The 13052-nt window shown below is 36.1% G+C and overlaps 1 protein-coding gene across 2 annotated transcripts in view; it reads right to left on the reverse strand.

Moving 5' to 3' along the window:
• The window catches only part of slim (scruin like at the midline), a 46793-nt gene that overhangs the window by 11877 nt on the left and 21864 nt on the right, over nt 1-13052 (reverse strand). The window contains exon 2 of one of the 2 annotated variants that reach the window (XR_011335906.1): nt 11163-11293. The exons of the other annotated variant lie outside the window; for it this stretch is intronic. The gene's annotated coding sequence lies outside the window, so the exon portion shown is untranslated. The remainder of the gene's footprint in view (nt 1-11162; nt 11294-13052) is intronic. 2 annotated transcript variants of the gene reach the window in all.

A 13052-nucleotide genomic window follows, 5' to 3' on the forward strand; every position in this document is an offset into this window, starting at 1 on the left:
CTCCTATAGCTGACTCCTACATATTTAAGTGTGAATATCAAGACAGCATAAAATTATAGTGTTAGTAATTGTCCAGTCTTGTGTCCAAACTCAACAGAGAAGGTTGTGGATACTTAGATTGGCAACACTTAAAAATCAGTATAACCAATATTAATTTTGTTTGCACATGGCATCATCAGTATCCATTTTGTTAGTAGCTTCTGCAGAACCATAAGAGGTAAGCATGGTTTTGTTAAGCTTTTAGTCAGTAATATTTGACTTTTAACTTGATTTATGGATATAGTTATTTGCTTTAATCCATAATGTAACATATAAAAGAAGTAATTATGCTATGAAGTTCATATTGTGTTATTTAAGGGGTAGGTCAACTATTGGTACGGACTCATGTCTTGTGCACCAGTACCTGAACACCTGGTCAGCTACTGGTACAGTTAACTTTTGTTTTAAAATACGTTCAAGATATTTCTTTTTATCTGTTATATTATAATACAAAATTTGGAGCCTGAAAGTCATGCGGATGTGGTCAGCTACTGGATCAAGTTCATTCAAGTCGATCCTATAGCTGACTACTAGTTTATATAGAACTGATGTTCACCATTTTTGCAAAAAATTATGCCTGCCTTGCATTTATGCAGTTTTCTTAAAGCAAATTCTTCTGTTGATAGAGAAAATGGCTGACTCAAAACCTGCTATACTTCGGTATTCTGAGGAAAGCATGGCTGCTGCTCTTAATGCAGTGAGAAAAGGTCAAAGCATTACAAGTGCAGCTAAAGAATTTGGCGTACCTAAAACAACTTTGTTGTATAAAGCAAGTGGTAAATATCCGGAAGGTAGGAAAATGGGCTCTGATACTCTTTTCACTAAAGAAGAAAAAGTTTCTTATCCAAGTGGGTTCTTGATATGGCATCAGCTGGTTTTCCTCTAACCAAAGAAACATTTCTTTTGAATGTTGAGAAACTGGTAGCTGAACTGAATAAGACATTTAAAAATGGGAAACCTGGCCGAAAATGGTTTGATAGTTTCATGCGCAGAAATCCCAATATTAGACTAAGAACAGCTCAAAATTTGACATGTGCTCGAGCTCAAGTTTCTCAACAAAAATTAAATCCTTGGTTTGAAGAAGTCAGCACATTCTTGAAAGAAGAAGATAAACTACATATTTTAGAAGACCCAACGCGGATTTATAATGCAGATGAATCTGCGTTTTTTCTAAATCCAAAACCAGGCTTAGTTTTAGCAGCAAAAGGTGCTAAGATAGTGTACTGTAAAGCAGGTAATAATGAAAAGGAATGTGTCACAGTTTCAATCAATGCAAATGCTGCTGGAATTTTAGCTCCACCATTAATAATATTTCAGTACCATAGGATTCCAGGTGATGTTGCCAGAAGTGTACCCAAAGGATGGGGAATAGGAGTCCCAGATTCAGGATGGAATACTGGTGACACGTTCTATAGCTACATAGCTAATGTATTCTATCCTTGGCTTAAAGCAGAGGAAATCAAATTTCCAGTCCTTCTGTTCATAGACGGTCATTCTTCACACTTATCTTATCACCTGAGCCAATTCTGTCGTGAAAAAAACATTGTTCTAGTAGCTCTATACCCTAACGCAACTCATTTGTTGCAACCGATTGATGTTGCAGTGTTTCACAGTCTGAAGTTGAGTTGGAAAAAACATGTTAATGACTGGAAAACAAAAAATCAGACTGAAACTATGAAGAAATTTCAGTTTGCAGGAATTTTAAATTCAGTCATTAAAGAAAAGATCACAGACAGAATCATACAGAGTGGCTTCCGGAAATGTGGACTATATCCATGGAACCCTACAGCAGTCGTACAAATGTTCGGACAAAATAATGATATCTCCTCAATTCCAGTAGCTTCAAATGCCACCTTCACTCCTGGAAAACAGATGAAGCAGCACCTTCTGTTTTTTTTTTTTAATTTCATTGAAAAAGAAACTCTAGAGTCATTTAAAGTTTCAGAAGAAGAGGAATGGCAGGGACCAGAAGCAGACAGAAATCTCTTCTATGTCTGGAGGAAAATGAAACAGCAGGTTAGTCCAAAACATAACTCGACAATACTGGAACCAGATAATAATCTTGTGGACAATGGAAATGTTACAGTGAATGAGGATGAAAATGTATCAACTTCTTCCTTCCAACCTAACAGTGCAAGTACACCTGTCATAACGGTTGTTCCGAGTTGTAGCTCAGAGCAAACTATGCCTGATGCCATTGAAATTCCTCCAAAGAATCCAGATCCAAATGTTCCATCACCATTTCTTAGAGCTCTGATATGGCCTGAACGATATGAAGGAAAACAGCAAAGTAAACGAGAAAAGATATCTTCAGTAGTGACATCGGATGTATGGGTGGATTACAATGAAAGAAAGAAAAAATTAAAGGCTGAGAAAGCAAAACGTAGAGAACTGAGGGAACTGAAGAAGAAAGAAAGTGCAGAGGCTGCGATTTCCAACAAAACAAAGAAAACGAGAATTGCAAAAAGACTGTTTGAAGAGTATTCTAGTGAAGATGATAACACTGATATTCCCGTTTATTCCAGTGGAGAACTGAGTGATGCAGAAAGTGGTACACAGATAAACTGTTTTAGTGTTAAGGACTATGTACTAGTAGAATATGAAGGTGAATATTTTCCTGGTCAGATAATGGAAATTAGGACTGATCTGGAAACTAAAGAGAATGAATATTTCGTATCAACAATGACAATAAGTGGAAAGGGATGGAGATGGCCAGAGAAAAGGGACGAAGTATGGTATAAACCAGCGGTTCCCAAAGTGTGCTCCGTCTCAAGGGCTCCGTCCGCGGAAGCTATGAAGATGATAAAAATTGCTAATTCCGTCTAGTCTCTAGCGGGGAAAACGGAAACTACTTCCATCAAGCGAAAAATACTTTGAGAAAGTAGTTTGCATTCTTCTTGCTACATAGAAGCATTAATATTAGATCTACTTGTCACTGGAACTATCTCGATCTTTCTTGCTTGCCAAGTACTCAATGATTCTCGAAATTTATTTTATTTTTTATATTCTGGGCAGGCAGCTTTTGTTATTCATGGTACGTGGAATGTACAATCTATTGACTGTTACGTTACCTCAAAAAAAAAAAAAATATATATATATATATATACACAGTACCTGGCCACATTATTATAATCACTCACATTTTTACTATATTTTACATATTACTTCCTCATTTGAACTCTGGTTTCCTTTCTTAAGCAGAATTCACATTACATATTTAATTATTAAACAATATTATGTATAATTACAATTATAACAATGTTAATTCAAGAAATATTGATAAATAACCAACCACACCTCATTTTTACAGAAATTTCAGTATTTCGTACGACCTCCTTTGGCTTTAATTACAACTTCAATTCTCTTTGGCATGCTTACATTACACTTCTGTATATTTCCTGGATCCTCTCATTGTGATTCCAAACATGCATCAGCCTTTCAATAAGTCGAACTCTGGTAGTAATAAATTATTTTGTCATCTCTCTTTTTACGAGTTCCCAGACGTTCTCAATGGGATTCAAGTCCGGTGAGTTTCCCGGCCATGGCAAAAGTGGAATGTTTTTGGAAGCCAAAAACGTTTTGACTCTCCTAGCAGTGCGGCAAGGTGCACCATCTTGCATAAAAATATATTTCTCCCCATTTGGGAACCATTCGTTCAGCTGAAGGATAAGCCTGTTTTCCAATACCTGGATATATTGATCTTGTTTCATTGTTCCCTGAACAATGTAGAGTCGTCCTGAACCTTTGCCGATATCACAGACCATATCATGACTGATATTGGCTGTTTAACTGTGTTAACCAGGCATCCAGGAGTAAAATTGTCTCCCTTTCGTCGACGAACAAACATTGCTTTGTCCATCAAACACTGAAAGGTTGATTCATCGGAGAAGTAAACCTGAAAATTGTCAAAGAAACTGATAAAAACTCTAAATTAAATACTGTATTTAATACTTAAAGACAAAATTTAGAGTTTTTATCAGTTTCTTTGACAATTTTCAGGTTTGCTTCTCCGATGAATCAACCTTTCAGTGTTTGATGGACAAAGCAATGTTTGTTCGTCGACGAAAGGGAGAAAATTTTGCTCCTGGATGCCTCGTTAACACAGTTAAACAGCCAATATCAGTCATGACATGGTCTGTGATATCAGGCAAAGGTTCAGAACGACTCTACTTTGTTCAGGGAATAATGAAACAAGATCAATATATCCAGGTATTGGAAAACAGGCATATCCCTCAGCTGAATGAATGGTTTCGAAATGGGGAGAAATATATTTTTATGCAAGATGGTGCACCTTTCCACACTGCTAGGAGAGTCAACACGTTTCTGGCTTCCAAAAACATTCCACTTTTGCCATGGCCAGGAAACTCACCGGACTTGAATCCCATTGAGAACGTCTGGGAACTCGTAAAAAGAGAGATGACAAAATAATTTATTACTACCAGAGTTCGACTTATTGAAAGGCTGATACATGTTTGGAATCACAATGAGAGGATCCAGGAAATAATGCAGAAGTGTATTGTAAGCATGCCAAAGAGAATTGAAGCTGTAATTATAGCCAAAGGAGGTCGTACGAATTACTGAAATTTCTGTAAAAATGAGGTGTGGTTGGTTATTTATCAATATTTTTTTTAATTAACATTGTTATAATTGTAATTATACATAATATTGTTTAAAAATTAAATATGTAATGTGAATTCTGCTTAAGAAAGGAAACCAGAGTTCAAATGAGGAAGTAATATGTAAAATATAATAAAAATGTGAGTGATTATAATAATGTGGCCAGGTACTGTATGTACTGTATATCTACATGTTAATTTGATAGCAGATGTGTTAGATAAACTTTCGTTGAACCGGAACTGTGGCTTAAGACGGGCTCCATAAGACCTAAGAGTCATTAGTCATCAACCAGTGCTCAGTCAAAAACAGCTATAACCTTACTTCAAAGAAGATAGTGCGAATTCCTGGGAATTGAGTTCGGAATATGTTGAACATGATCTTGTCTCAGAGTCTACGGTGCCTAGTGTAGAGGTATTGAAAGTAACAAACGAAAATATTGTGATTTATATTTAATGATAAATCACATGTTAGGTCAATAATACAGTGTTTATTGATTTTATGAAATACATTAAAGGTGATATGTTACAGTTGTATGAACACTACTTATTAGTGTTCATACAACTGTAACATATCATATTTAATGTATTTCATTGTAATTTATATTTGGACATGGGATTCAATGAGTTTGCTGATGAACGTCTACAGTGTGTGATATGTAACAAAGTTTTTCCCAATAGTTTTATATTTCCTGCCAAGCTTAGACGGCATTTCTCAATTAAAAAATTCACAAATAAAACTGCAGACTACTTCGAAAGAAAAAGTGACAAACTCCATGCAGTTCAGACAAAATTTTACCTCGTGTAAAAACAAACAACGAGAAAGCACTGAAAATGTTGTACTTGGTTAGTCATGATCAGAATCTTGGTGGTAAACCTTACCCTTGCTGAAATTCTTATGAAACCACTATTAGTGAAGGTAGTGAAATGCATGGTGGACGAGAAAACTGCAAACTTGATTTCCAGTGTGTCCTTATCAAATAACACTGCATAATCGAATCCAGAATCTATGAAAAGACGTAAAAAATATGATTTTCCTTATCAGTTAAACGAAATTTTCGTTACAACTTGATATATCCACGGTCTTTGCCGGATTAGCTATGTTAATGATGTTTGCGTGGTATGAATTTTCAGGTTCTTTCATGAAATATTTTGTTCTGCAGCCATTCCCATCCTCTACAAGCGGTACTGAAATTTTTTCTTCTTCACTGAAAACTCGATGCCGTGGGATAATTGCATTGACGTGTGCACAGATGGCGCAAAGGCCATGGTAGGTCCTGTTGCTGGCGCTGTTACAGGGATCAAGAAAGTTTTAAAAACTGAACAAGTAGTCACTGTGTACTACACCAACATGCCCTCGCAACGAAAAAATGCCAGCGTTATTAAAGCAGGTACTAGACAACGCCGTCAAAATGATCAACTTTGTTAAGGCACGACCTTCGCAGTGTTAACTACTTAAAATACTGTGTGAAGATATGGGTAGTATACACAAGTCATTGTTAGTAATACTACACACAGAAGTGCGATGGTTGTCGCGCGGTAAAGCGTTGTCCCGATTACATGAACTTCGAACGGAAGTTTCTTCACTTTTGAATTACCAGAACTGTTTGCTAGCAGATTATTTGAATGATCAGGAATGGTTGTACAAACTATGTTACTTGGCAGACATTTTTCAAAAATGAATTCAGCACATATATGTACATAGGGGAGTTAGCCCTTAAATGACATACTTGGGTAAAATGACATTCTATGTGTTTTGTGAAAACACTTTAAGCTGAGTTTGAATTTACAGCTCTATAGCGCACAGAACCTGGAAACAGTGGTTACATCCAAATTTTAGCAAGCAAAGGCGCTTTTTGGTGAAGCAGGTGCAACTAAAGGAAAAAAGTGCAAGACGATATAATATTGTTGAGGTATGTTATGTATTTTTTGTTCTATTAAGCTTCAGATATTAGTGAAATAATGTTCATGACTGAAAACATGAATATTTCCCTCTATAAAAAGCAATACAATATCCATATTCATAAAGAGGTTAGGTCGTACTAAAACTACTTCTTATTCTTCTTCATTCTGGGTAAAATGATATACCACCTACTTGGCTAAAATGACATACTATGTCCTTTTATCCAAGTGAACATTTCTGACTGGAAATGAGAAGCCATATATTATGGGCGATAGCGATTTGCAAAATTGGTGTCAAATTTGTTTACGTACAATGGCTGATTAGTGATTACTTCTGTGAAATTATGTAATATATAGTGGGATCTCTCTCATTGCTCGACTAAATTTTTCGTAAAGCTGATTTTAAAATAGGTGAGATGGGGGATTTCTTTAAAATATATAAAACCCTAAAGTTTCTAAAATAAATATATTTTCAATATTTATATGCGCTGAATTTTGTTACTCTGATTTATCCTCTTATGAATGAGCTAGGCTTGGCGAGTCTGAAGTTTACTTGCACCTACTTCACCAAAAAGCACTTTTGTGGAAAACATTGTAAGATGAGTTTGGATTTACAGCTCTATAGTGCACAGAATTTGGCAACAGTGATTACACGTCATGTTAGCCTTCCCTCGTCACTGCACCCACAGACTCCAGCCACTTGATGTCTTTTTCTTCGGACCTTTGAAAACATATGATCAGGCCGTTACAAAGTGGCTGAGGAACCATCCTGGATAGGTGATAACACAGTTTCAAATTGCGGACTTATTTTCTGAACCCTATGGAAAATCTGCAACCATCACCAATGCATTGGGTGGATTTTCTTCAACAAGAATTTGTCCACTCAATTCGGACATATTTCCTGATCACTTATTTAGTCCTGCAGGGCCCACAGACAGACCTCTAACGAATGCAATTCCTACAGACGGACCAAAGGGTGCAACACAGAAGAGCAGTTCAACAACAAGGAATGCAAAAGAACATATGATAGAGCCATCACCAACAACTGCTCCAACAACGGAAACGTCACAAACAAGGCCTTCACCTCATGTGACACAGCAAGAGATCTCCCCGATTCCCTCTGGCACTAGATCTATGGCGAGAAGAAATAAGGGTCCCAAATCGAGCATCTCTTTTAATGACCAATTAAAATTAAAGGAAGCTGAAAGAACAGCTGTAGAAGAAAGGTGTTCAGCAAACAGAGGAAAAACACAGCTTCAGTTTGATCTAAGCAATGGGAACCAAGATGAAGAGGGTGACTTCGATGGTGATGTTGAGAACGATGCACCTTGTCTGTACTGCAATGAATTTTACAGCCAACATAAACCAAAAGAAACATGGCTACAGTGCAAGAAATGTTTCTCATGGGCACACAATGAATGTGCAAGTATATCTAAGAGAACAATTTTTTTTAACTATGTAAAAATTAACTTAAGTGTGTCATTTTACCCTAGTAACTTGGGTAAAATGACATAGTTTGTCTATTTTCAAACATACCTTTCAGTTAAAGATTGTCAGTATTTTTCACTTTCTGTTGATCTTAATATATGTGTTAATGTTGTAGTATCAGTTATATATAATTGACCAAAACAAATTTGGTAAGAATACATATTTTTTTTAAGATTTCCTTAAGGTATGTCATTTTAGGCCTAGTTCCTCTACAAGGTAAACGGAAGACTATATTCGATGCTAACGACGAAATTGTCGCACTGAAGAAAAAGATAGCGTTCTACATAGGAAGTATCGACAATAAGGATCTTACGTTTTTCATGACTTCAAACTTTATAGAAGAAAATAACATAACAATGAATGTCTCATTCATAGCAATAATGAAAGAACACCTTGACAATTTGCGTCAAAATATGAATTCATACTTTCCCATTCACACTCAGGAACAGATTCTAAAGAAATATGAGTGGATTGTAGATCCATTTCCAGTGATATCAAAACCAGCAGTCCTCACTGCTTCAGATAGGAGGTCCTTATAGGCATGGTTTCGAACAGCCACTGTTAGGCATAATTTAAAAGCAAACCATTTCCCGAATTTTGGGCTGGGGAGGATCTTTTGATATTAAGTTCAAAAGCTAAATTTCTCTCACTCCCTTTTGATACTGTGTACCTCAGTGAAACGACCTTTTCGAGGTACGCGGCTACAAAAACAAAATATCGAACTTGTTTGAACACAGAAGACGATATACTTCTTAAACTGATTTCTATGACATCGGACATTGACAAACTCTGTCGCAAGAAACAGGGACATTCAATTTAACTTCAGATGTACATGTAACATTGTAACATTTTTTAAATATCTTACTTAACTACTTGTTAATATCATTTTGTAGATTTAAATAAATTATATCCAGTACTTTTTCTACTATTGCTTCCTTTATTTTATATATATATATATATATATATATATATATATATATATATATATATATATATATACTTCCGTTTATGTATAGTGTGAAATATGCTTCATAGAACGTAGACAGATAAAACGAAAAAGTAAACATTTCTTGGGGCTCCACGAGAAAGTTTTGCTTCAAAAAAGGCTCCGTGGCTGAAAAAGTTTGGGAACCGCTGGTATAAACAAAATGTTTTGGAAAAAATTATGCCCCCATGTATTACAAATTCTCCTGGTACATGTGAGGTTAAAGAAATCCTAAAATACAGAAAATCAGTGTATTAGTAACTAAATCAGTGTATGTCTTTGTAATTTCAGTAAATGACAGTCAGTGTATTAATAATTATGTCTTTGTAATTTCAGTAAATAAATATTCTTGTAGTATATGTGAGGTTAAAGAAATCCTGTAATACAGGAAATCAGAGCATTAGTAGCTATACGGGGTTACTTGAGACATCGGGGATATTTGAGCCAAATCAGGTGTTTAGATGTTTTCGTTTCTGTGATTTTTGTAATTTTTTAATTCAAATTTTGGAATTAAAGAAAAGAAAATTATGTGTGCATATTATCTCAGTGAATTATAGAATATAGCTAAAGATAATAAACCACATATATACTGTACCCAAATCTATAAAATGTTATCATTTAAAGTTTTATTAACTCAAGTAACCTCATATGAAGTTTAACTTGCACCACATAGCATTTTTAAATGGGTGGCTCAAGTATACCCATTTCCTGGGTAAGTTGAGCCACTAATAAAACAATAAATAAATACATAACAATAGTGACAATGCAATAAAGCTGCTTGCCTATGGTTTGTATGTCACAAGATTCAACATATAGGAGAGCAATGAAAGTTTCTCAAGGTATACGTTTTTTGTAGGAGTTAATGAAACTTTCTGAGGTGGTTCAAGTATCCCCAGTTTAGGTATTAGTAATTGTCTTTGTAATTTCAGTAAATAACAAATATTCTTGTATATGTGAGGTTAAAGAAATCCTGAAATACAGGAAATCAGTGTATTAGTAACCTTTTATCTTTATAATTTCAGTAAATCAGTAGGACCTGTACCTATTTGTAACTAATATGTCTTTGTAATTTCAGTAAATAGTAAATTATGTCCCCAACCATTATACCTAAATTCTTGTAGTATAATATATGTGAGGATAAAGAAATCATGAAATTGGGAAATCAGTGTAATAACTCTATCTTTGTAATCTCATAAATACTCTTACCATCTTGTGGCTGAAAATTTTGGTCTAATATTTCTCTTTTAACAGTCAAGCTATAATGAATGCCTGCACTGACTATACAAAGAAAATAAACAAAATCTTTGTTGTCAGTGACTGCTTTTAACATAGGTCAGCTACTGGAACAGAAGTGGTCAACTTTGGGAGCAGGAGAAAATCATGTTCTGGCACAGGTACAATATCACGTCTTGTTTAATGTATGAATTTTAAAAGAGTGCTTATCATTATTATTTCCTTTTTAGTTCCTTTAGTAAAGAAAGAAATGTGGTCTCTAATGATATATAACTAAACTTTAAATAATATTTTCCATTTATTCTGTAACTTTTTAAGTATAAAATCTTTTTTAAATGGTCAGGCACTGGTGCATCTACCATATAAAAAAGCGTCCTAGTAAACCCTCCACAGCAATTTTGTTTAATAAAAAAACTTACAATTCTTTTGCAAGACAGAACTCACAAATCAGTACTGTTTATAAATATTACTGTGTTATAAATACATTTCCAGTTTGTGTTGTATTTTGGGATATAAGGGTCAAGTTTAATTTGCCGCAACTTTCAGTAAGCATTTTGTAAAACCAAGAAAAAGAGAATTTTATAATAGATGTGTTTACTTGTACTCTTTTCAAAATATCGTTCTTTCAGAGTACACATTTTATTCTTTCTTTCATTTTCGAACAAAGGTATCCTTCAATAATAAAATCTATACAATAGTGCTCCAGTAAACCCTTCATAGCGACTTCATTTGGTAAAAAAAAAAAAAAAAAAAAAACAATTCTTTTTTCTCATATGTTACAAACACATTTACTCTTTGAGTTGTGTTTTAGGGAATAAGGGTTATTTTTAAAACCCATTTAATGTTGAGATGCTTTAGAAATTCATGTACTACTGTATTGACAGGGGAAGAACATGTCTAACCTGTTGTAAACTCCTATGACCCTTCTGCAGAACCACGAGCAAATAGGTATTTATAATAGATATGGTTACAGCTTTTCAGCAAATCCTTCACCCATACCACACTTTCGATTGTTACTGACGAACAATATTACCTGTTGAAAAACCACACACAGGTAAGTATCCTTTATGGCACTGCTATAAATTTTCTTCTCATGCGCATTACAATTGTGTGTGACTGTAATAATGTACAGTTCTAAGATATGCCACAAAATGGAAGTAGGGTTAAGGAGAGAGGAGATGAAGAAAGAGATTTTTAAAAGAGAAATGCTGAGTGCTGCAAATCGCGAAAGAACTAGGCTACAAACATCGCTAGTGTGGCATGTCTTGTGGCCACATGAAGGCTACATTTAATGCAGAAACTGAGCAGTAATTGCCGCGCCATCTGGCCACCCATTTTGAGACAATTACGGCAGCTACATTTGTCGCAGAAAACAGACATTTACAACTTGTCTGGCCGCAGCATTAAAGAGTCGGAGCAGATGAGGAATCTGCTCAGGGCTATCTAATTAAAAACAATAAAGCTCTGTAAAAAGCATAAAGTTCGGAAGTAAAAACATAGTATATTGCTCAATTTATACACGACTGTTTGTGAAAAGTGCAACACCCAGAAAGAATGGCCCGAATGACTCCAAACTCGGGAGATGTGTAGAACAGTGTACTACAAATAATTGATCACATTTCCAGAGCGATGGCATAGCCTGCACATATGCCCAACAGTGACTTCCCTTGTGTCATCAGCAAGGTCAGTGTTATGCATTGCTCAGTCAGTGCAGAGCTTTCAAACGAAGTGGAAACGTGAAAGCAAGTGCAGGTATGCCTCGTCGACGTGGAAGGGCGTAATATCAGCACGTGAGTTAAAACGGGGCAGAATGGTTGGTTTCCGGGAAGCAGATGTCATACCGTGACATTTCGGCTTGTACAGGGCATGCTACTATGACAGTGATGCATGTGTGGAATCAGTGGATAGAAGAGGATCGTATGCACAGACAAGCAGGTACTGGATCACGTAATGTGACCACAGGACGGGATGACCGCCATCTTGTTCGCATGACTGTGATGGACTGTACAGCTTCATCCACAGTGTTGAGTCGACGGAGTACTACAAAGGGTGTGTACCTGTCTGTGTCAAAGGTTTGTAACCATCTTTTGAGGTCTGGACTAGTGGCTCGCATACTGTTGCATCAAGCTCCATTGTCCAGAAACCACCAAAGCCTCAGAATGCAATGGACATGTGAACGCTGTCACTGGCATGCTGAGTGACAAAATGTAGTGTTTTCAGATGAGTCCCACTTCAACTTGCCCTGCAATAATGGCCATATACGTGTTAGATGCTACTGTGGTGAATGCAATCTAAGAGCCTGCATTGTTGAGCAGCATAGAGAACTAATACCTAGTGTGATGGTTTGGGGTGCCAATGGATACAATATGTGATCTCATTTCATTTCAGTCTCAGGGCAATCTGAACAGCAACCGCTACATTAAGGAAGTTTTAAAGCCCAAGGTACTGCTCCTCCTTCAGGCAACTTCACATGCCATATTTCATCAGGACGATGGATATCACTGCTTCCCTGGTCTGCACGTTCGCCAGACATGTCCCCCATCAAACATGTCTGAGATAAGGTTGGTCGACAACTTGTTCATCATGGTCCTTCAGCAATCCCTCTTGACACTTTGTCTGTGTGGAGGGAGATTCCCCAGGAACATATCATCCAGGCCCTCTTTGATTCCATGCCATGACTCTTAGAGGCTCTGATTGCAGCACCATACTGAAATCTCACAGTCACAGATCAGGTACAGTTCTGTAATTCTAATCATTTGTGTATTGTCATGTACCTAATCTGTGGTATCAAT

Source organism: Periplaneta americana, chromosome 14, assembly GCF_040183065.1.
Source record: "Periplaneta americana isolate PAMFEO1 chromosome 14, P.americana_PAMFEO1_priV1, whole genome shotgun sequence".
NCBI lineage: Eukaryota > Metazoa > Arthropoda > Insecta > Blattodea > Blattidae > Periplaneta > Periplaneta americana.